The 22,687-nt window shown below is 42.0% G+C and overlaps 1 protein-coding gene across 1 annotated transcript in view; it reads left to right on the top strand.

Moving 5' to 3' along the window:
• The first annotated feature begins 7,677 nt into the window (after nucleotides 1-7,677).
• LOC310965162 (synaptotagmin-2-like) overlaps nucleotides 7,678-22,687 on the top strand; it is a 39,784-nt gene continuing 24,774 nt past the window's right edge. Inside the window, exon 1 of the mRNA XM_083938604.1 lies at nucleotides 7,678-7,775. The gene's annotated coding sequence lies outside the window, so the exon portion shown is untranslated. The remainder of the gene's footprint in view (nucleotides 7,776-22,687) is intronic.

The following is a 22,687-nucleotide window of genomic DNA, read 5'->3' as shown; positions in this document are numbered from 1 at the left end:
CTGAACCATAGCACTTGTCCAGTGTCTTCTCCTGGCGTGTGTGGCATGTGATATACTGTTGATTACCTTTTAATGATTTGTCCAGGGAGCAGTGGTTGAAATCACCCAAGATGAATTTGGGAGAGTCCGGTGAAATGTGGTCCAGTTTGTTTAAGGAGTCTGTGATGTGTTCAGTGGCTGTGACTGCGTTGGCTCTGGGGTCGATGTAAACCAGGATGACAAAGAGCTGAGGAAACTCTCTGGGTAGGTAGAAAGGACGAAGGGAGACAGCCAGAAGCTCAATGTCCGGGGTGCACAGTTTCTCCCTCACGACGATCGTTGAGCACCAGCACGTGTTTACATACAGACACACGCCGCCGCCATGTTGTTTACCGGTGAGCTCACTGTCTCGATCAAGTCTTAGAGGGGGGCTGAAGCCATCAACGTGCAGGGCATGGTCATCGTCGTTCTTATTTAACCACGTCTCAGTGAAAGCAAGAACCGAGGCAGTCCTGTACTCATGCATGTGGTTAACGTTAGCTTGTAGCTCGTCCGTTTTGTTCCGGAGGGATCTAACATTAGCTAGGACGATAGATGGAAGCGGCCGTTGTTTACAAGTCTCCCGTTTGAGCCTGGCCCTGATTCCGCTCTTTCTCTTCCCCCTTCTGGTTACCTTATTGTTCTTGTGTGTGGACTTGTCATGGCTGGTTGAGTTACTCCGCAGTAATTCCTTCGGTAGCGAGTCTACAGCGAAGGCGTGTAGAGGATGGAGTCCGAGCTGTAGTAGGGTCTCTCTGGAGTACGTGTTCCGCTGGTCGTTGTTTCTGCTCGCCGTCACAAACTCCAGGAGAAACCACACAAGAATGGGTGTCAGATGTTAGTGTTTGTTAATCGACATAAAACTACTGACATACAATTATCATGCAAAAATTAAAAAGAAACAATCAGAGCTCGATCAGTTAGGTCATTTTAAGTCGGTACAGGCTGTTTGCCTCAGCACTCACAGTCTAAAAAGTCAGTCATTGGCCAAGTTTCTTTATACAGGGTTTGGGAGATCTCCACAAAAACATAAAATAATCCATAAGTGGCAATAGAATTTCATCTATTTTTTTATTTTTTATTTTAAAACCCATCCAGTTCCTATGGATGCAGTCAGGACCCACGTATTATCATTATTAATAATATTATCCTTATTATTATTGTTATATCTAATGCTTCAATTTGCAAAAACAAGATGTATGTTTCTGAAAACTTCTCCATCACTATGGAAGTTTTTTAAACCAGGTTTTCCCAGAAAACTATACCATTAAATTCCAAAAATTCAAATACCATTGAGAGTGAAAGCAAAAAAGAAAACCCAGAATAATGAGTCAGGATTTACAGTGATGCATCAATATTGCATTTTCTAAAATCAATCCCCAGAAACTCAAACCTGTGACATCTATGATGCATCTTCAGGTAAAATGGGAGGTATATTCACAATGGCACCTTGTTTTATGAGAGACAGAATGACAGGATCTATGCCTTCAACAGATTCTGGGCTACGTGGATATTGTCTTTTGCATGGTCTGAAAACAGATTTTGGCTGAACAGTAACAGGAATTGCTCCTTTCACATTTCCAAAATCAAATTTATTTTGAGCCCACAATTTCCCAGGTACTTGTTGAAACCAATGCTTCCTCTTCAGTAGTTAATGTCATTAGTGTCACCTCATTTGTGTATGTGTGAATTTTTGGATTGACTTCTGCTTTCATGTTTACACGATAAGATGTGATTTTCATTGACGGGGAGTAAAAACTACCATTTGGTCTATTTTGTCAATCTGTCGTCAGTAAAGCTGCCTTAACCCAGGGTCCCAATTTGGTCCATGCAACATCAGATTTTTATTTTTATTTTTTTTCAGTGGAATGTGAGGCACAGACCCAGGCATTGAAACCAAGGTCAACTGAGTTTCAGACAGACTTACTGACGCAGCTGCAAACTCTAAACCCACAAAAACTGTATCTATACCTATTGCATCCTTATACCCTCCCACATTCCAGGTATCTTCTTAGATTTTTGTGAGAAATGTGACACACACTGCAGATACTTAGGTGTCTCTGTAATCTGTGGTATCAGGGACAACAGCTTGTCTATATCCTTTAAATTTAGCAGGTCCCAAGAATATTGATGATCACTCCCAGGAAGAGGATATAGACCAGCTGTGGCACATGTCACCTTGATTCCTGTAGAATCACAATGTACATCAATGCCTAGACCACACATAAGGTCACATGCTAACAAATTAACAGGACATACATCAGAGAGAAGGAATTGGTGCTAACCTCTGTAATCTCCAAAACATACAGTCAGTGGCTCAGACAATGGCTCAAAATCTGGAACCCCTGAAGCTCCTATTGTCTTTAAGAATTTACTTGTTTTGGGTGCCTCAGGGAGTAATTTAGATTGGATTACAGAGACCTGTGCTCCCGAATCTACAAGGAATGTCACATTAATACCTTGTATGTTTAACAGCAATGTAGGGGGTGTTTTAGAGTCTTGTGTTAAGTGTACATATTGTTGATATGTGACAACTGGTTTGTCACTATTCTCAACAGTGTCTACATGTGTATAGGTGTCTATGTGTTGTATGCTCTGACCTGCCTCCACTTTTACCTATGGTTGCGCTACCTGTAGCCCCAGAGACTGCACAGCGAGACCTCTTGGTGGTGCGTGTGGCCATGATTCCCCTGGATTTTCTCCTCCTCGCTGGTTGGATGTCATTGTAGGACAATCATATGACAGATGCCCATGGCCCCCGCAATTGTAGCACTGTATCTTGTATCCGTCTCGGCTGTTGGTGTGCTCCTGGAAATCCTGGCTTGGACCCAGTCTACGCCTCCCTCTGATGTTGGGTTGGTGCGGCTTCCATTTCTTTTCAGGATTATATGCCCCACCCTGCTGGTAATACATCAGTTGAGCAGTCTGAAGTTCTTGTGTCTGTTTAGAGTCCAAATCTACCTTATTTCGTTCGGCGTGTAGAACATGTGTCCAAACATTCGCTATGGTCCCAGTCTCCCATCCAATACATGTAGCCATGACACGATCCTTGAGGCTGGGATGAAGTCTATTAATCAAAGCTGTTTTCAGCAAATCATTGTATACCTCAGTGTCTGCGTCGATGCCGGAGTGAGCTGCGAAAACAGATTCCATGCAAGTGCGATAGTCAGCTGCTAACTCACCCTCCTTTTGTTTTGTGTTGTGGATCTCAGGCCAACACACTCTTAAGGGGAAAGCAGCACGGACAGCTTCAGCCAGTCTGGTCATCATGTCATTGAAGCACATTAATCCAACAGATGGGGATGAAGACCAGTTGGCCGGTCGGATGTTGGCCCATTTGAGCTTAAAGCACCTCAGACACTCAGCTTCTACCTCCTGCAGAGTTGGATTATACATTGTTAACAGCTGTTGCATTGCCGCCACCCATTTCTCACCTCCAGTCCTTTGAGGATCCGGCAGTTCTCCTGCAACCTCCTTCAGTTCATCCGGTTGCCATGGCCTGTAAACCAACACTTCTGGCTCCCAGTGAGCCTGTGCCTCTTCATCTGTTGGCCGTGGCTGTGGATTTGGAAACGTCAGCATAGGCATCTGGTGGTGTCCTTTGTCTTTGTGACCCCTGAGCCAGTAATTGAAAGAAGGTGCATTTCTGGGAGAGGTGGTGTTAACTAGTTGATTGGTAATTCCAGTCTGTTTGTTGTCACTCCTCGGTGTTGAAAGATTTGACAGATCAGGGTACAGCTCTGGTTTCTCCTCCTTCTCCCCTTCGGCACCCTTTTGGGGGTAGTCAGCTTCAGGTGATTGTCCTTGTTTTTTTGTCTCTGAGGAAGGACGGGCTGCAGACATGGGGGCACCATATGGGGGAGGCATATTCCATTCTTTGGCCCTACGTCTTTGTTTTTCTTTCTTTGTATCACCTTCTTCTCCTATTTCCTGTTTTAACATTAAACCTGCAACAGACTTAGCTTCCCTAAAAGCTGCTTCTCTTTCCCGTTTTTCAAATGCATGCCAGTCTATAGTTTTTCTTACTTCTTTCGCTTTTTCTCTTCTGACAACACTCTACACCTTTTCAAACAATCAGTGCTCAATGTGCCTATTATAGGAAAAACTTTTTCAGTCAAATGGTGCCACAGTGGAACATTTTCAACAACACTTTTACCCCATTTCTCTGCCATTGATTTAGAAGGACCCGTAAGAGGATCAGATACTGACTTGAGTTTTCCAGTGTTGTTACTCATGTTGTCTATTGATTCACTTAAACGGATGTGCTTTTCACTTTCAATGGGCTTATCAATCACTCAGACTATTTCACACACGCTGATCTTCCCATACAAAGATGGTTAGATCTTATCACACATACACTAACTTTGGATAATCTTTCAGCCAGGTTTGTACGACAGCTTCGCACCCTTTAATATCCAAACTGGATATTTAGACACTGAAAGAGTTACCACAAAGTTTATTTTTCTTACCACATTCATACGCCCATTTTATTGTAGTTGGGAATCCCTACACTCACGCAAATTATATTTGCATTTAAAAAATTTCTACTCCTTTAAATAATTGATTCAGAAATCCTTAATTTTCTCCCTAAATGCTTGTGTATTTTTCAAAACACTTCTCTCATTTGTTAGGTCGCACCAACCTCACACAGCACATTATACTCTTTTATGTATATTTTAAGACATCACTTATATACCTTTAAGTGCATATATATATTTTTATTAAACTAGTCTACAAAATAAAATTACACAGAAAATATGAAGACGGTCGCGACCTCCAAAAGGGACACATCGGACCTCGATATTCAACCCTACAGGATTTATAGAATATCAGACAGCAGACCACATTGTCACGAACTGTCACCTAGGTTATCTAGCCTTCTCAGAGCCTCAAAATCACACAGAAAATGAAACTAGTCTTCAAAACCACAAAGGACATATGAAGACGGTCCGACCTCTACAAATAGACTCGTCGGACCTTATATTCAAACCTCACAGGAATTACAGAATATCATGACAGCAGACCACACACAGGTTCTCGAACTGTCGCCTAGGTTTACACCCCTTCTTTTGAGCTTCAAAAACCACACAAGTAAATGAAGCTTGTCTTCAAAATTACACACGATATGATTTAAAAAACACTGTACTCACGTTTAAAATGGATGGAGCGTCTGCTGTCCAGCACCCATTCCTGACATCAGGCGGGATCCTGTCCTCCTTGGTGGAGCGGAATTTTTCCTTACCGGTTTAACCTTCAGTCAGGACTCAGGCCTGATCAGCAGAACGTCCATCCCATCCTCGTCGCCAAATGTGAAAGAAATTCTCTCGAGTCCTCAGTGTTTCTCAAATCATGTCTTTACTAAATACTGCATGCATACAGGAGAGACATCATACCAACAGCCGGGTCTCCAACCATCTCTGCCTGTCTCCAAGTCACTTCAACATTTATACAGTAACATCAAAGCTCCTTACAGACACAAGGACATCAAAGTAACCAAAACACACTACCCAATGTTTATGACCCCAGTGGATGTTATCAGTGTTTACGACCACCGAATGTCACCATTTGCAAACCCCCTGTGACTCCTTCCCACAATCCCCCCAGCAGTCATTCACAGCTTGACTGTTATGGGATTTACATCATAGATAAATAAAGAGTTACAAAAAAAGTTAGGTCAATCTTTTGTTATTTCTCACAGATGGTAAACATGATAAACATTGTCATTGTGAGCAGCTAGCAGGGCCCTTTGTTAGTCAGTCTTGTTTCAGTCCAACTTGCATTTTCCTTTTATAGTTGAAACTTCCTGGTTTACCTTCAGGCACACCAATCTCTATGCTGAATTATCCCTCTGTTTCATCAATTATGATTTATCGCTGTGTTGTCCACTCTCCCCAACCCCCGGGAAGTAAATAAGCGAGATGGGAAGTTTGTAAAAGGCACAATGCTTTAGTGATGCTGCATCTCTGACTCATATGGTTGGTAATGCACTGAGCACTGGCTGCTTTGATGACAAGGCCAAAAAAAAGTGTCCTCCTTGGAGGGAGCCTGACTGTTATTTGCTGCAGAGATTTTGGCAATGTTCCCAGAAGGTTTAATATATATAATGGTGAAACTGGCACCCACACCACTGTCCTGTCATTGCTTTTCATTAACAAATGTTACACTGCTAAATCAGCTGGATAGACTGGCCGAGAGGACACTTTTCATTTGGCTAAGACTTGGGCAAATTAACGTGGCATGAGGAGGTGAAGCTATTGTGTATAGTTAGCATGTATAGTATAAGGCATTCTTTCTCATGACATTCCCTGAGATCTCATATTCACCTGCCTTCACAGAAATCATTTGATTTTGTATTCTTATGCTACAGTACAGTAGTTGATAGTTCATCCCACAAACCTGCCACATACTGTATGGATTTCCCTGGAGAAACCTGCAGTGTGTTGCAGCTCTCTCCAGCTGTCCAGTGTATGGAGTCAGGTTGTCTATTGATTTCAGACAGCAGAATGAGACTTCATTCAGTCTGTTTAATTGAACTGAAGCACCGAAGTCAAGTGGGAAGAAAATTGAAAAAGAAAAACATTTTCCCAACATATATGTTTAATTAGATTTTATCATCTGACATGACCAGTCTTCAAAGGAATTTGCATAAGACATGCCAAATGTCCCGTTCTTTATCTGAATGTTGTCTGCTGGCAGCATAAACATGCAGTTTGACTTTACTTTTTCTATAATTAGTCAACTCTGTGATCTCTGTCTCTCTAATGAGGCAGCAGCAGTGAAATGTATCAGTCCTGCAGCTCATCCCACCTTCTGCTCATTTAAATTATTCACCAGTTACATGATAGAGGCCTGTAAACAAGGAAGGGAGGAACTAGTTGCCTTTTTATGCTGCTGAGTCTGCTGGAGCTTTACATCAACTGCTGCTGGGGGAAAAAAAGAAGAAAAAAAACTTCCCATCTGTGTTCTGCCTGCCTCTATACTGCAGCAAAACCAGCCCGAGCAGAACGGTAACACCCCCTCACCCATCCTCCTCCTCCTCCTTCTATCCTCTCTGGTCCTCACACCTCACTGCACTCAGGTTCCTGCAGAGCTCCTGCAGCAGGGAGACACAGGACGGAAAACCAAGCAGTGTGAGAGTTACTGCAGGCTGCTGGTTACCATCTTCACCTCTCTACTCACCACTCATCGATTCTCCTCCCTCTCCTCGCTCTCTTCCTCCCTTCCCTCCTGCGTCTAATTCTCAAAGCTCAGCACTCCCTGGCTGCCTGCACTCTGTACTGAGGGAAAAAAGTGATAGAGCAAGAAAGAAAAGAGGAGGAGCACGGTTGTTAGTGCGCCACAGAAAATGTAACCCCCACTCCTCCTCCTACCCAATTGATGGCAAGGAGGGTTTTTATTGAGTAGCTTCGCAGCCAATGAGCAAGCAGTGCCGGGAAATACAGCAGTGAAACTGCACTGCCTGTGATGCTTCTGCAGCTTTCCGTGTGTTAGAACAATGTTAATCTATGTGAGTGTTTCCTCTCCTCTCTGCCACATCTGAGTACACGTCAGCATCACCTTAAGCCAAGAAAAGTGTGAGTTTTACAGCGACAGCAGGTCGAACTGGGATCTTCCAGCTCTGGTGTTTTGAGATGTCTTTTGAAAGTGGGATGAACCAAAGTGCAGATTGTTAAGATTTGTTTTTTTTCCTTCCTGCATACCTGACCCTGTTCTCTGCTTCCACTTCTTGTTTAGAAAGCAGCACATCTCTCTTCAAGGTAAGCAGCATTTTTGCATCTTTCTGTCCAAGACAGCATTATCAGTTACTGGAGCTTTGCTTTGTGCCAGGTTATCACAGAGGCACATAGCCTCATTACACACATCCTGTCTGAATGTGGAAGAAAAAAAAAAGCTCTGCAGAGAGAGGAAGAGAGGATAAATGGCTCAGGGGTAATTAGAGCAGACAGTGTTAGCTTTTTGCCAGTCGCTTCTCATTTTAATGCACAAAGTCTTGGTATCAAATCTGCAAGAGTGAAACTTTTACAGCATGCCGATAATGCCTTATGCCTTCACAGATCATGTAGTGCTGCAGTATAATGTTACATATTATAAAACAAACGTGTGTGAGCGTAGAAGTTGAGATGGGGATTTCTTGCACTATAGAAAGAACAGTAGAGACACTTTTGTATTGGCTGCTTATGATCTGGATATATGGATTAAAGTGATTGATATTAGAATTTTGTTTAATACATGGTGAGTATTTTCCTGGTAGTAGATCGAAAATAAGTTGTTCTAATCTAACATTTAACCTATTTTCATTTATTTTTATCCGTATTTCTTTCTGGGGCATTTTTTACAGTGTGTCACTCACTTTAGATGGAGCAAACTCTTTTACAGTAAAAGCTCTGAGGGAGTGTTTGCATATTCGAATGTGCTGAGCCAGCAGGAGTACAGGGTCCACATAAGAGTCTGCAGAGCTCACTGTGTTTATAGGAATGGATTTATGCCAAGTCTATTACAACCTTTTGTTTAGATACCTTTTTAGTCAAAAATATTTCCTTCACTGACTGTAGTGGAAGGTGGTTGATGATCTCTTTGTTCAATTTTGCACATTACAGCCTTTGGTGAACATTGATTACACTCGAGCCTGACTTTTTGTTCATTTTCTTGTCATTTAGGCAACATAGTCTCTTTATTCAGCTTTACAGACATCTCCCATATGGATATTCATCTGTTTTTCTTATTGATTAAGAAATATTTTAGATTTGTGAATGATCCATGTTGGCGTTGTATGTTCTTGGGCTGATTATGATGCAGGGGTGTGAACAGATCAGGTGGTGCAGTCCTTTCATTATTCCCTGGGGGCGTTAGGAGTACATGATGACTGGAACACTCGTGAGTGTGTGAGCCAAATGAGGACTTCCTTTTGGCATCAGTAGAGGTTGATCGGGGGGTGTGTCGCTGCAGTATGTCTTGTCTGTACTCACACACACACACATACTGCCATGCAGCTTTCCTCTTCCACAATGTACTATGTCCTTGCCTGGATGTGTGCTGCAATAGATGTTTAACAGGTTCAAAATTACACATCTACACATAACAGACCTGAAAATGGAATATCACAGCAATCTTATGCTTATGTTTCTCCTCTATTACCTCTTTTATTAACTATTCAGATAGTCTTGATTAAGTTGCTGATGTAATTAAACAGGGATAGAGAGAGCACAAGATTAACTGCAAAAAATACAAAGCGGTATAGTAGCACATTACATATTTTTAACCTCTTTGTAGCTATTTGGGACGATGTCAATGAGAAAATATCATTTTGCATCTAAAGTTGTGTTTTCTTGCTGAACTTGCATTTAGTGGTACAGTGAGAGGGGATTAATAATACTGCACAGTTTTGTAGCCTGTGTCTGGTGATGAAGTCAGCGTTACATCTCTTGGACAAGATTATATTAATTGTTGTCCCTTTTTATGAGAATCCCACAGTATTTAGTTTAATTTACTTGACAAGTATATGAAAGCAAGCACCCTTCTTTTGTAGCCATGCTAGTGGTGCTGCTGCAGGAATGGCAATGTCGATCCAGTCTACCACTACACAAACTGAAACCTCAACACCAATTGAATTGATTGCTATGAAATATTTTGCAGACATCCATGATTCAGAAGTCGTTCATCCTGCTGAATTTTTGGTGATCCTAATTTTAAGTCATGCATCATTCGTGTTTTTTAGTGTTCAGTCATCCGTGTTCCCCCTCAGGATAATTATAACAACTTTGCTGGTTCCCTAACTTTTCTTCTAGCTCCATCATCTCCTTCAATTTTTAAATTTTATGACAAAATATCTGCAAAATGACATTCCCATCAGCCTCAGCTGTGTGTTTAGTGCTAATTAGCAAATGTTAGCATGCTAAATCTCTAAACTAAGATGAAGAACATAGTAAACATCATACATGCTAGCCATCAGCATGTTAGCATTGTCATAGTGATCATGTTAGCATGATGATAGTATTTAGCTTGAAGCATCGCCGTGCCTCAATACAGACTCTCAGAACTGCTACCATGGCTGTCATCTCAAGCTTGTGATGTTATTGTGTTTGCATCATCTTGCAACTACAACAACGTCTGAGCCTACTTGTCTCCTCCCACATTGACTAAATTATGGTTGTTAACAGCCTCCTGAACCTACTGGTATGTTTAGTCCAGGTTGTGGCAGTTCTTGCATTTAGTCAGGAGGCCTCATTTGAGCTCCTTTTAAGTTTCCACATTACTGCTGTTGTTCATGCCCGGAGGACTTCTGCTTCTTGATGGTTGATGAAATGGGATTCTGTACTGCATCCTATAATCCTGTGCTCCTCTCTAAACTAAGATCCTCTTTCACAGGCTGTCAGGCGCATCAATGGGCATGAAGCATGGTGTTGATGTTTCTCATTTATACACTACACTGTGCTGTGTGTATGCCTGGATCATCAACTGCAGAAAGTACAGTGTGTAGGATAGAAAGAGAGAACTACACTTATTATAATACATTAATTAATAACCTTATTAATTATTAATTAGCCAAATTAATTATTTCTCGTTAAAAAGGGGGCACCACCACCGTATAGACAGGTAATGTGGACTAAGCCCGATGGAAACCTAGTCACCTGCAATAATTAAAAGAACAATTTCTTTTATCAATTAAATGTATTAGTCAAATTCTATCAATCTCAATCTGAAAACGTTTGTTCTCGTAAAACAGTGACCTCAAAACTTTGCAAAACAGAATGAAAGCTCATAGACAACAGCTGGGGTTTTGGGGTTTTTACTACAAAATATGAATATATTTATATACATAATATACATGATAGATTATAACATGAAATGACACACATAAGAATAACACACAAAATGAATGGGCATGGTAAAAGCTATGATTCGGAAATGCAAATTCTAATCAGACCTTTATGGAAAGTAAAATTTAAGATCAAATAGCTGGTGTTCACCAGATCGCTCATTAAAGTACCAACAACGTCATCTCACCAACTCAGCTTTGTAGAAGGGGGATCCAAGAGGAAGGAGGGCGCCAAGGAGTGGATGGGCTATCCAACAGGGCGGCATGCGATAGGGGACGCTTCACCGTGGCAACGGATGTTCAGCGCTAAGGGTCACTTTCTTTGTGAGCCCTAAATCTTCAGATTTAAGCCTTAAGGAGTCTTTCTGGATGCCTCAGCTTCGACAGCTTTGAGTTAGTTGAATGAGAGAGTCAGTTGGTCACTTCCAAGCTCCTGGTGAATACTGGACTTTGAAATAAACTTAAAAGGTAACTTCTCGCTGTTGACTAAAGCTTAATTTCTCTGGTCGGAATAACAATAAGCTTGTTCTCAAAAACACGAGCACTATCCTAAAACGACGTTTTACTAATAAAAAATGAAATGTTTATAATCAAATAAAACACTGAACTAAATAAAAGACTGTACAATAGACAAGACTAAGAAGGAAGAAGTGAGAAGTCTGAGGAAATCTTCTAGAAATCTGAAGAGACAGCTTGAGCTTGCTATCTTTAAGTCTAAAGGTGTGGCCTGAACAATGAGATGCATTCATTTTCCCACTTAAACTGGAAGAAACTCCCTCTTCCTTTGTCTCCAAAAGAAGAGGACTGGTTGTCATAGACATACCAAAAGACCAAATGTATGAATTTGAACAGTGAATGAAAACAGTAACACATAATGTTAGCTTTCTCTTAGTTAATAATCCTGTGGAAGTTTCAGTGACACAATAACATCAAATAATAACATATTCATATGTTAAAATAATCATTCTTTGATATAAGTCTAAATATATTTTGATAATGTGTTAAAGTAAGATCCTCAATGATGATGAACAGTATGATGAATGATACATGCATACAGATTAGGACAAACCTAAAATGTAATCCTTGGTGGATCCTCAATGTCAATACTTACATGATCAGGCCAGGGAGAGAGAGAAACAGTTCGGATGGTCATTAGGGATTTCTGATCAGAATGGCATCCAGGGGCGTCATCACAAATTGTCCCCCTATTCTTTTATGACAACATATAGGGTACTGTCTCCTAAAAGTGATACCAGTTGATGATGTTTTTGTGTTCAGAGACATTTTTACACCTAGACGGGGATGTCAGAGGAGATGTTTTGTAGACTCTGAGAGCTTCCCTGTGAAAGCTGCTGAACTGATGTCCTTGCTCGTGCTGCAGTGCGTTTTCTGTCAGTTGGACGCTATCAGCACAACAGTGCCTAGAAAAGGATACATTACATCTCTTTTCTTGCCTGACTGCATGCAAACACAATCAACAAGCCATCAAATGTTGACTAATATTTAGCTTTTTGTGGTCAGTTAGCGTGTCGAAAAAGATCAAAAGAGAAAGGATGTTGATGCTAAACCTTCAGGCCTACCCAAAAGATACAGCAGGTCAAATCCACAAATCAGACTGGAGTAATATAAAAACTGGGCCAAATGAGTTGAGAGGGAAATTGTAGCAGCTGAACCAGATTCACAGAGAATTAGTCGATCAGCAGAAAAATGTAGCAACTATTATGATAAATTAATGAATCAAGTAAAAGCTACAACCATCCTTTGGTTGCAGCTTCTCCAATGTGATGTTTTGTTGCTTTTCTCTCTGTTTTATATGTTTGTAAATAATACTAACAACAGTAATAATCTTTATTAACAGAGCACTTTTCAAAGTTGGTTTGCTAGAGTGGGAACAACGGGCAGAGCTGACAAAACAGACTCCCTCTTCAACTCACTTGTGTGCGAAGCGGCATACCGATTTGTGCGGTCTCTGCTGAGTAAGCAATTACTATGGTTGATCAAACAAAGAAAATACCAATGACTACAGAGAGTGAAACTTCCAAAACAAGTGAAAACAAAAACACCTGCATTTATTTCTTACTGCCAAAGATGCAGCCACTTTTGAGCCCCTGACTGTCTCTTGCACGGTTGAGGGCTGAGGGACAACAGTTGAAAATTAGCCTTATGGCTAACACTGGCACATTTGAAGTAATGTTGATCAATGTGCACTGTCCCTGATAAAAATAAAAAAATAATAAAAAAATTAATTAAGAATATATCACTGATGGTAAAATGCAACGCCTGTACACTTCCTGCCACATGGAAGAATAAAAAATAAATCCAACATCATATGATGTATCACTGTAGTACATTTGTCTGCCATTTGCTTTATTTACTTGCCTCAGTGAAGATTACGGTATGCCCAATGTCATTTTCTGCCCAACCTCTGCAGTCTCGTGCAGAGAAGAATCAATATCTTTCAGCAGATCAATTTTGAGTGCTTCATTGGTGAATTAATATGTTTAAGTACCAGACTGAGACGGCAACAATCAGTAGAGTAGTTTGTGTACTGTGAGTGTCTGTTGACCACTCCTGTTAGAGACTGACAGTCTACATGTGGTAATACTGTAAAGGTAAAGGCTAAAACATGTCAGAGGAGGTAAAGGAACATTTTTACATTTCAAGTGACGTACATACAAAATAAAGAGTAGCTGTCTCAGCTTTTGAATAATTGTTACCAGTGGCGGAAGAAGAATTAAGATCCTTAACCTAAAGCTGTGATAATCGATGTGTCTTTTACTAACAGTGTATCAATATCACCTGAATCTGCAACCTCCCTTGACTTTACAGAGCCTAGTGAGTTTCCGCTCATTGTTAAGCCAACAACATTGCTGTTTTGGTTCACACTCACCACACTCGTATTGTTGTTTCCAGCTGCAGCAGGCAGCTGTCTTCAGAGAAAAAGCTCTGTAAAAACCTTCTGTACACTACCTGTTAAGCACCAGACACAGTTAGCGACTCACTGGTAATCATTTGAGCATTTAGCAGCCAAAGACCCAGTTATTAGTTAATAGAGAGTGAATATTGGACGTACATTCATCATAATGTTGCACGATGTGTGAATAAGCAACAGCACTGACACCCTTATCAGCACTGAGGTACTGACTGAAATATGTTTAATATGGTTCACCAGAATGTTGACTATATGTTTAATCATTTTCAGTAGCTTGTGGAAATGCATTACAATATATATGATCTAATTAATTTTTTTATTTTCATGTTTAATAGTTTTCAGTAGATGTGGAAGTGCACTAATGTTACGACATGGTTCGTCCTATTTATTTGTATCTAACTTATTTCTATTATTATTTTATATTATTTAAATATGTATATATTGTATTGTATTTTATAAACTTTGTTTATCTAATTTTTATGTGTATTTTTTATTTCTTGTAAATCAAATTATATTTAAAGTTTACTTAAAGTTCAGTAAATGCACAAGGTCTACAAAGTCAGTGAGTATATGTGTTAAATAACTTAAATCCAAAATAATTGTGATTATAATTATAACCGAGCAGCAATCAAAAGTCAAATATTTTCCTCTGAAGTCTGGAAATCCTCAATTTGGACAATGTGCATGAAGTCTCCATCAAGTATGCAGAGCCATTTTACTGATGTAAATATACTGTAACCTCTTTAAGACTGAATATATAGTGACCTCAACTGGTCACTCTTGAGTCCTGCACTCTCTGGATGATGAAATGCAGAAGCTTGATAATCAAGAATTAACAACAACAATACAGAAATATTAATTCTGTTTCTGAACTGAATATTTAAAATCACATTTAAAAAGCGATTAATTGGTCATAATCCCAAAACAAAGAAAATATTTCTGCCTTTATGGGTTGATACACAATACAGGCTTGCTTTTGAGGATTTGCTGATGTTGGGCTTTCTTAATGATACCAATTTGTCTTCTCACACAGCATGAAACCCCTGACAGATTTGGAAATTTGCTGGAGCGGAAAATGGAAGATGCCACGATTGACACATCTGGTTCTTTCATTTATCACTTTGCCTTTGGCCTAGAGACTCTAGTAATATAGCCTCAAAAGTGTTTGCTTCCAAATGCATCACTTTATGTAAGAAGGAAGGAGGAAAATGACTGCTCACTGTTTCGTTAGCGAACATCTCAAATAAAGTCTGATGTGAAATGGTTTTGAGGCCAGAGGAAAAGAAGAGGGAATGTAGGAAGTCGGTGCAGAAGGATCAGATAATTACTCACTGTACTTGTTTCCCTTCTGGCTTCTCATTACTCAGTACTACTCCGCCATGTTGCTCCAGATCTATGCAGTACAGCGACAAATCCTTCACTGGTGGGAAGATGTATTCCCTCCCTTTATTTTTCCTCCATCTCTGTCTCTAAAAGTCGTGCTCTCCCTTCCTTCCGCTCCCTAAATGCATTGATATTCAGCACTAGGAGGAAGAAACAGTATTCGTACAGTATACAGTACAGTCTGCATGGGCGAAAGAGGAGACAATGGCCCCCAAGGCAAAGACATGCAAAAGGCCCCACTAGACACAAGACAAACACTTTGTGGTGGTTTTTCATCTTTTTTCGTCTTGTTTTGTTATAATTGCAACTAAAACCAGTTTTTAACGGAAGTATGTCTAAAAAGTGTCCCTTTGGAAAATAAATGTTCAATAATCCATCCATGCATATCTGTATGGATGTTTGTTGGTTTCAATCTTGGTGATGTGTATAATTAATCTACATTAGGCTCATATGTGTTATGGTGTGGAAAGATGATTGGAGGCAAGGAAGAAGTCAGAAAGTAAAGAGTTTCCATGGCTGACATGTTCAAATTGGTTCAATCTAAGAAGCCTTGAAAATCATTGCACATCAACTCTAGAGAGCCAAATTTGTCACATTTGTGCACTGAAATTAATAAAAAAAAATGGGTTACAAATATTCAAATGTTTTCCAAAGCAGTGCAGTATGTTAGCTAAGCTACGAGGAAATACGCTTTTCTTATAAAACTTTCAAGGCCACTTTTTGATGATGATTTTTCATTACAACAGGGACGTGTTTGTAGGCGTTATAGTTTGGCTTTAAGCAAACATATGATCTTGGGGGAAATTCTGTAGAGAGACATTATGCAGTTAATTACTTTTGTTAGTTTACCCTTGTGATTAGAATTGTTTTCCGCTTGTTTCATGATGTAAGTAGATGGTAATATACTGTGGCGTAACTCTCGAAGGACAAGCTTGCAGACAATTTGGGTGATGGTTTGATTGTTCGAAAAGGATTTATATTTTCTAAATGAGTATCTTCAACAACTACATTTGTCTTCCATGCATTTATGCCATGACAACTGTGGCCAGAGGCATTAAGGTTTCAGGTTGTCCATCTGACCTGCTCCATCCTTCACCAGAGGGTCACTAAGGGCGCACTCACACTGTCCATCCATGCCGTGCCCCGTGCTTCAGGGTACTTGCCCATCCCCCCTCTCCCCCCGTGGCCCAGGCCCGTTTGTACTCACACTACCTGGGCCTCGGCAGAATGCTTCTTGCCTGCCTATACGTCATCACGGCGTAACACGTCCTACGCATTGATTGACGTTATCGCGATGCGTCACTTTGTTTACAAATTTTTCCATAGACCTCTGAGTTTTTGTGTGTCTTGTCCGACTGTTTTTGAATATTTTCATTTGACCAAATCTGCAGTAAACACTCCACCTCCGCATCACACCAACGTGAACCTTTCGCCGTCATTGTTGCCAGTGCATGGTCCGTCCTTCTTTTTTCTATGTCCTAATAGGCGCACATAAAACGACGTCAGAACCGCCATAGGCCTCGTGCTCGTACACGTGCGCATGCTAGTGCGCATGCTCGTGCTCGTACACGTGCGCACGCTCGTGCTCGTACATGTGCAAACGTGCTTTACAAAAGCCCACCTCTCCCAAACGGGCCGTGGCCGGCAAGCGTACCGCGCCTAGACGCGGTACGGTTGCACTCACACTGGTCAAACGAACTATACTTTAGCCGTGAAACGTGCTTGGGCACGACACGGATAGACTGAAAGGGCACACTCACAATGTCCATCCGTACCGTGCGCCGGGCTTTAGGTACTACTAGTACTAGTAGTACTAGTCCCCCCTCCCTCTCCCCCCGCTGGCCAGCCCATTTGTACTCACACTACCTGGGCCTCGCGCAAATTCTTCTTGCCTGTCCATACGTCATCCCGCCGTAACACGTCACACGCATTGATTGACGTCATCGCGATGCGCCGTTTTGTTTACAAATCTTTCCTTAGACCTCTGAGTTTTTGTGCGTCTTGTCCGACTGTTTTTGAATATTTTAATTCAACCAAATCTGCAGTAAACACTTCCCCTCCGCATCACAACGACATGAACCTATCGGCGCCATTGTTTTAAATGTCCGTGCACGGTCCGTCTTTAAAAAAAAAAAATGTCTATATCCGAGCAGGTGTACATAAAATGACATCAGAGCCACCGTAGGCCTCGTGCTCGTGCTTGTGCTCGTGCTCGTACACGTGCGCACACTCGTGCTCGTACATGTGCAAACACACTCTACAAAAGCCCACCTCTCTCAAACGGGCTGCTGCTAGGCGCAGAGTGGTTGCACTCACAATGGTCAAACGAACTAGGCTTTACCCGTATGGGAGGACATTGTGAGTGCGCCTTAAGTGCGCCCTCACACTCAACTGGAAACTCAACATGACTTTGAAGTAGTGCCTCTGACACTGTGAATCATTCTTCCTGTTGTGATCTACAGTGTCTGGTGACACCTTTAAAACGCAGCTGAAGACTCAGTTACCGGAGCTGACCTTTGTCTTGCCTCGTGCTGTCTGGTGTTATTGTGTTAATTTGTTTTTAAGGTCTGTTGCCTTTGTTTTGCTGTTGGTTTTGTGGCCTTTCTTTTGTGAAGCACTTTGTGATCATGCTTCCTTGATAGACTTTACTTACTTACACATTTATGTATTTCTTCAGTTGCAGACACCGATCATTTCACTATTGTTAGGCACAAGTTTAGTTCAAGAAAGTTACTTTTCTTTAAAGAAAATAGAAAAGTTTGTTGTAATTTTCTGCATTGGTGACTAAGACTGTTGAGCATCAGCAGATCATAGAAGCTTTAAACTTTTTAACAAACAGGACACAGAGGGTCAGAGTTAATGGGGTCTTATTTAACAAAGTGTGCTTTTCCACTGGCTCACCACAGGGGTGTGTGCTCTCATCCTTGTTATCCATTTTATACACAAAAATGTGTCCGGGCACTTTTAAAAATCTCCTTATTTTAAAGTATGCAGATGACTCCGTGATTGTAAGCTTGCTCCAGGGGAGTGAACATAATCAGGGCCCGATTGCTGACAACATTGTAAAGTTGCAGCGACTAGCCAGCTCCATCCCCAATGACGTCTCACATCCTCTTATGAGTGAGCTCCAGCTCCTGCGATCTGGACCGAGATTCATAGTCCCAAGATCTAGGACCACTCGCTTTAGGAACAACTTTGTCCCTGCTGCTGTTTCCCTTTTAAATAAGTCTGTTTAATGCTGTGTGTTAACTCGTCCTCTGTATGTTCTGTCATTAATGTTTGTGAGATGCCCTCTCCGGCTACTGCAGAACACATCTATCTACAGGTATTAATAAAGTAAACTGAACTGACCTGAACTGAAGCCTTATGTACCTGAATGACTCATCAGGAGAAATGTCACAGTAGCAATGTAAATAACTAAATCACTGATGGCTGAATTTGATGTAGCTGCATCAGTTTTAAGGGTCCTGGGGTGGTGCATACTGGCTCACTGTTACTGTGGCACGGTTTACTGTAACAATTGTATAGAACTGAGCCATTGCTAAAGGCCAAATCAGATTGAATAAGTGCTTATTGATAAAAAAAAATGGATGACTGTATTCTGCATAATTCTATACATTATAAAAATTCACTCCACAACAACTTTTCAGGCTTGGTTTCTTGCTTTAACCCCTGTGTTAGTGTCCCTGAGGCCATGAGGAGCGTAATGGTGAGCTTTGCTTTATGACACATTGTCAAGGCAAATTGGCTTTAATTGACCTGTTACACAAGATACATTTTGATATATTATAGCAGGAAACATTAAATAATGACTGCATCCTTACACCAGGGGCACACAGGTTAGTAGTTTTGTTGTCTAAACCAAAGAGATTTCTGGCTGAAAGTCCTGATGGCAAACTTCTCAGATGTCTTCTCAATGGCATGGGCTCCTGAAAAACTTAGCAATCCATCCACACAGGTGTTGCCTGATTCAACGAGAGGCACCTGGCTGCAGACCTCCACTGTGACGTTGCTTCAGCCGCAGGCTCCACTGTCAGGAAGTGAGGACGTTTGTTTGGGTGAGGAAGACATTTTGAGAGGGACCAAGAGAGACCAACGAGTGAGCGTGTACCCTGAGTAGCGGTGTGTTGCTGATTTTTATTATCCACAGTAAGGAAATGCAAAGTGTCTTGTGTTCTTCATCAATATAGGTCCCGCAAAATAGTAGCGTTATAAAAGTCATGTGATTCAAATTACCATATGCTACCTGTCGGTTTGGGTTGTCATTTTGAAGGTAAGTTTGATGACTTAAAAGTTAACTTTCACCAATGGGGGTTAGCATCAACACCTAAGGATTCTTAACTTTTTAGTGCATAACAGTACCTGTTCGCATTTGTTTGTATGTAACGTAATAAAACTTTTTTGTAAACTCTCCTTGCATTAGGTTTGCATAGTCACAAAGTTGAAAATGTGTCTTTCTGAACTCACAAACGTGATGTGAGTCAGCCAAGCTACCACCACAATGCAACACACCATGATGTTTTGCCAGAGGTCGACTAGCGAATTAGTGATATCACCTGTTTAAGTGCACAAGTGGAATCAACATATGGCAGAAGGACATGGCACATTTTACTTTATTATTGCACCTCTGTTGTATACTACAGTATATAAATGAAACAAATAGTACTTTTATTTTTGATACTTGAGTATATTTTGCTTCTAACATAGCGTGTCTAAGTGTCTAAAAAAGTAAAGTCAGACCTGCTGTATGCAATTAAAAAAAAAAAGTTTCTAGATAATGAATGACTGGATTGGGAAATTGGAATTGGAAAATTTGTTGAGCTCTTTAACATGTCTGGGTAGACCTATTCTCTAATAAGACTAGGTAGACACATTAGAGGAGGGAACTGATGGGATATTTTCTTTTCTTATTTCTGGAGCTTGTGTTTTTAATTATTTCAACTGATCATTTGCATATCTATATATTTTCATGAAGAAGAGCAGAGGTCTCAGTCAGACCTGCAGAGCAGGTTTTTCACAGGAGGTTGACGATCGCATTCTTCATGATTGCAGACATGCAGCAGAGAGGGTTGAGGCCAACAAAGCACTGTTCTCTGCAAAAGTGGAGCCACCTGATTTGTTGTGCATAGGGGTGAAGGAGCTGCGCAACAATATTGGAGGGTGTGGAAAGAAGAAGTGGATGAACATGAAAAGGAAGTAATCCTGGAGCTGTTCAAATTCACACACTCCGTCCATACCGTCTGCATAGAGAGATCCCGCATGTCATCACTGTTGTTCTGTACATCCCTCCCTCTGCAAACCCGATATCTGCCTGCAGCATCATAAACACCACCATCTCCAGACTCTAGACTACCCAGTGCTCGAGAGACTTTAACCACATCACCTAGGATAGAATTCTGCCGACCTTCCAACAGTACGTGAGCTGTCCTACCAGAGAGGAGAGGTCTCTGGACCTGATGTATGCTAACATTAAGGATGCATACATCTCCTCTTCTCTCCCCCTTCTGGGAAGGTCAGATAAGAACCTGGTTCACATCAAACCCTGCTATGTGCCTCTGGTGAAGAGGAAGCCTACGACCACAAGGACTGGGAGGAGGTGGTCTGAGGAGGCTTATGAGACTCTGAAGGGCTGCTTTGAGGTGACTGACTGACCTGCACTTTGTGAGCCGCACGGGGAGGACATTGATGGGCTCACTGAGTGCATCACCGACTTCATCCATTTTTTGTGTGGACTGCAGTGTCCCAGCTCGGATTGTAACCTGCTACACCAACAATAAACCTTGGATCACCAAGGACATTAAGGCCATCCTGAATGAAAAGAAGAAAGCATTCAGAGATTGCAACCGTGATGAGGTGACGAGAGTGCAAGGGGGAAGTCAAACTTAAAATAATGGAGGCTAAAGACAATTATAGGAGAAATGTGGAAAACAAACTCAAGCAAAACAACATCAGGGATGTGTGGAGTAGCAGGAGAACCACCATCGGGTTCCAGAAGACTGCTAGCATGGGGTTGGAGGACTGTGGGGACCAGGCCAATGAAGTGAACCTAGTTTTCAATAGGTTTGATACTGCTGCCCATCCCCCACATGACTCTGCTGTTGCCGGCCCCTCAACTAATGCCACTTTACCTCCTCCTACTCCTCCTCCTTACAGACCCTTTGTCTGCCCCTCACCACCTCATTTCACACCTACCTATTCCAGCCCTCCCCCCTGCTCAACATCATGTCCTCCACAACCTGCAGTGTCCTTCACGCCTGACCCGGTGAGAAGATAGCTGACTCCACTCTAGCAAAGCTGCAGGCCCTGATGGTGTATTTCCCAGGGTTCTTAAAGCCTGTGCCCCCCTAGCTGTGTGGAGTACTAAGTCAAGTCTTCAGCCTGAGCCTGCACCTCCAGAGGGTCACTGTCCTGCCTCTTGCCTGTGCTAAAGACGGCGCATCCCAGTGGCCCTCATGACTACAGACCAGTGGCCTTGACGTCCCACATCATGAAGCTTCTTGAATCTTGAATCTTAAATGAAGACCTGAAAAGACATAGAAAGATACATTCTGGAGCAGCCAATGCCTATGGTCAGGCCCTTCACTGATCCACTACAGTTCGCTTACCAGCCCCGCCTGGGAGTTGAGGACTGCATCGTCTACGTGCTGAAAAGAGTCTACTATCATCTGGATAAGACTGCGAGCACTGTGAGAGTCATGTTCTTTGACTTCTCCAGTGCATTCAACACCATCCGTCTGGCTCTACTGGGTGAGAAGATGGCTGCGATGCAGGTGGAGGCCCCCATCTCGTCCTGGATTGTGGATTACCTGATGGGCAGACCACAGTATGTACGCCTACAGAACTGTGTGTCTGACAGGGTGGTCAGCAACACTGGGTCCCCACAGGGGACTGTCTTCTCTCCCTTTCTCTTCACCCTCTTCACCTCAGACTTATACTATTGCACTGAGTCCTGCCACCTTCAGAAGTTTTCTGATGACTCAGCAATAGTTGGCTGCATTGGAAAGGGAGATGGAAGTGAATACAGGACTGTTGTGGGCAACTTTGTCACTTGGAGTGAGCTGAAGCATCTACAGCTCAATGTGACAAACACAAAGGAGCTCGTAGTGGATCTGAGGAGGGTGAAAACACATGTGACCCCTGTCTCCATCCAGGGGGTCCCTGTGGACACTGTAGAGGAGTATAAGTAATTGGGGGTGTACTTCAGTAATAAGTTGCACTGGACTAGAAACAAAAAGGGCCAAAGTCGACTCTTCTTCCTGAGAAGGCTGAGGTCCTTTAATATCTGGCGGACGATGCTGAGGATGTTTTATGACTCTGTTGCAGCCAGTGTGATCTTCTTCACTGTCACATGCCGGGGCAGTGGGCTGAAGGTCGCAGACACCAACAGACTGAACAAATTTATCAGGAGGGCCGGTGATGTCGTGGGAGAGGAGCTGGACACCCTGACGACCGTGGCAGAGAGGAGGATGCTGTCCAGGCTCCGGTCTATCCTGGACAATGTCTCCCACCCTCTCTACGACACACTGGCCCAGCAGAGG

This window comes from Echiichthys vipera, assembly GCF_963691815.1.
Source record: "Echiichthys vipera genome assembly, chromosome: X".
Taxonomy (NCBI): domain Eukaryota; kingdom Metazoa; phylum Chordata; class Actinopteri; order Perciformes; family Trachinidae; genus Echiichthys; species Echiichthys vipera.
Note: the sequence above shows the minus strand (reverse complement) of the source record. Positions and strands in the feature narration are given on the sequence as shown.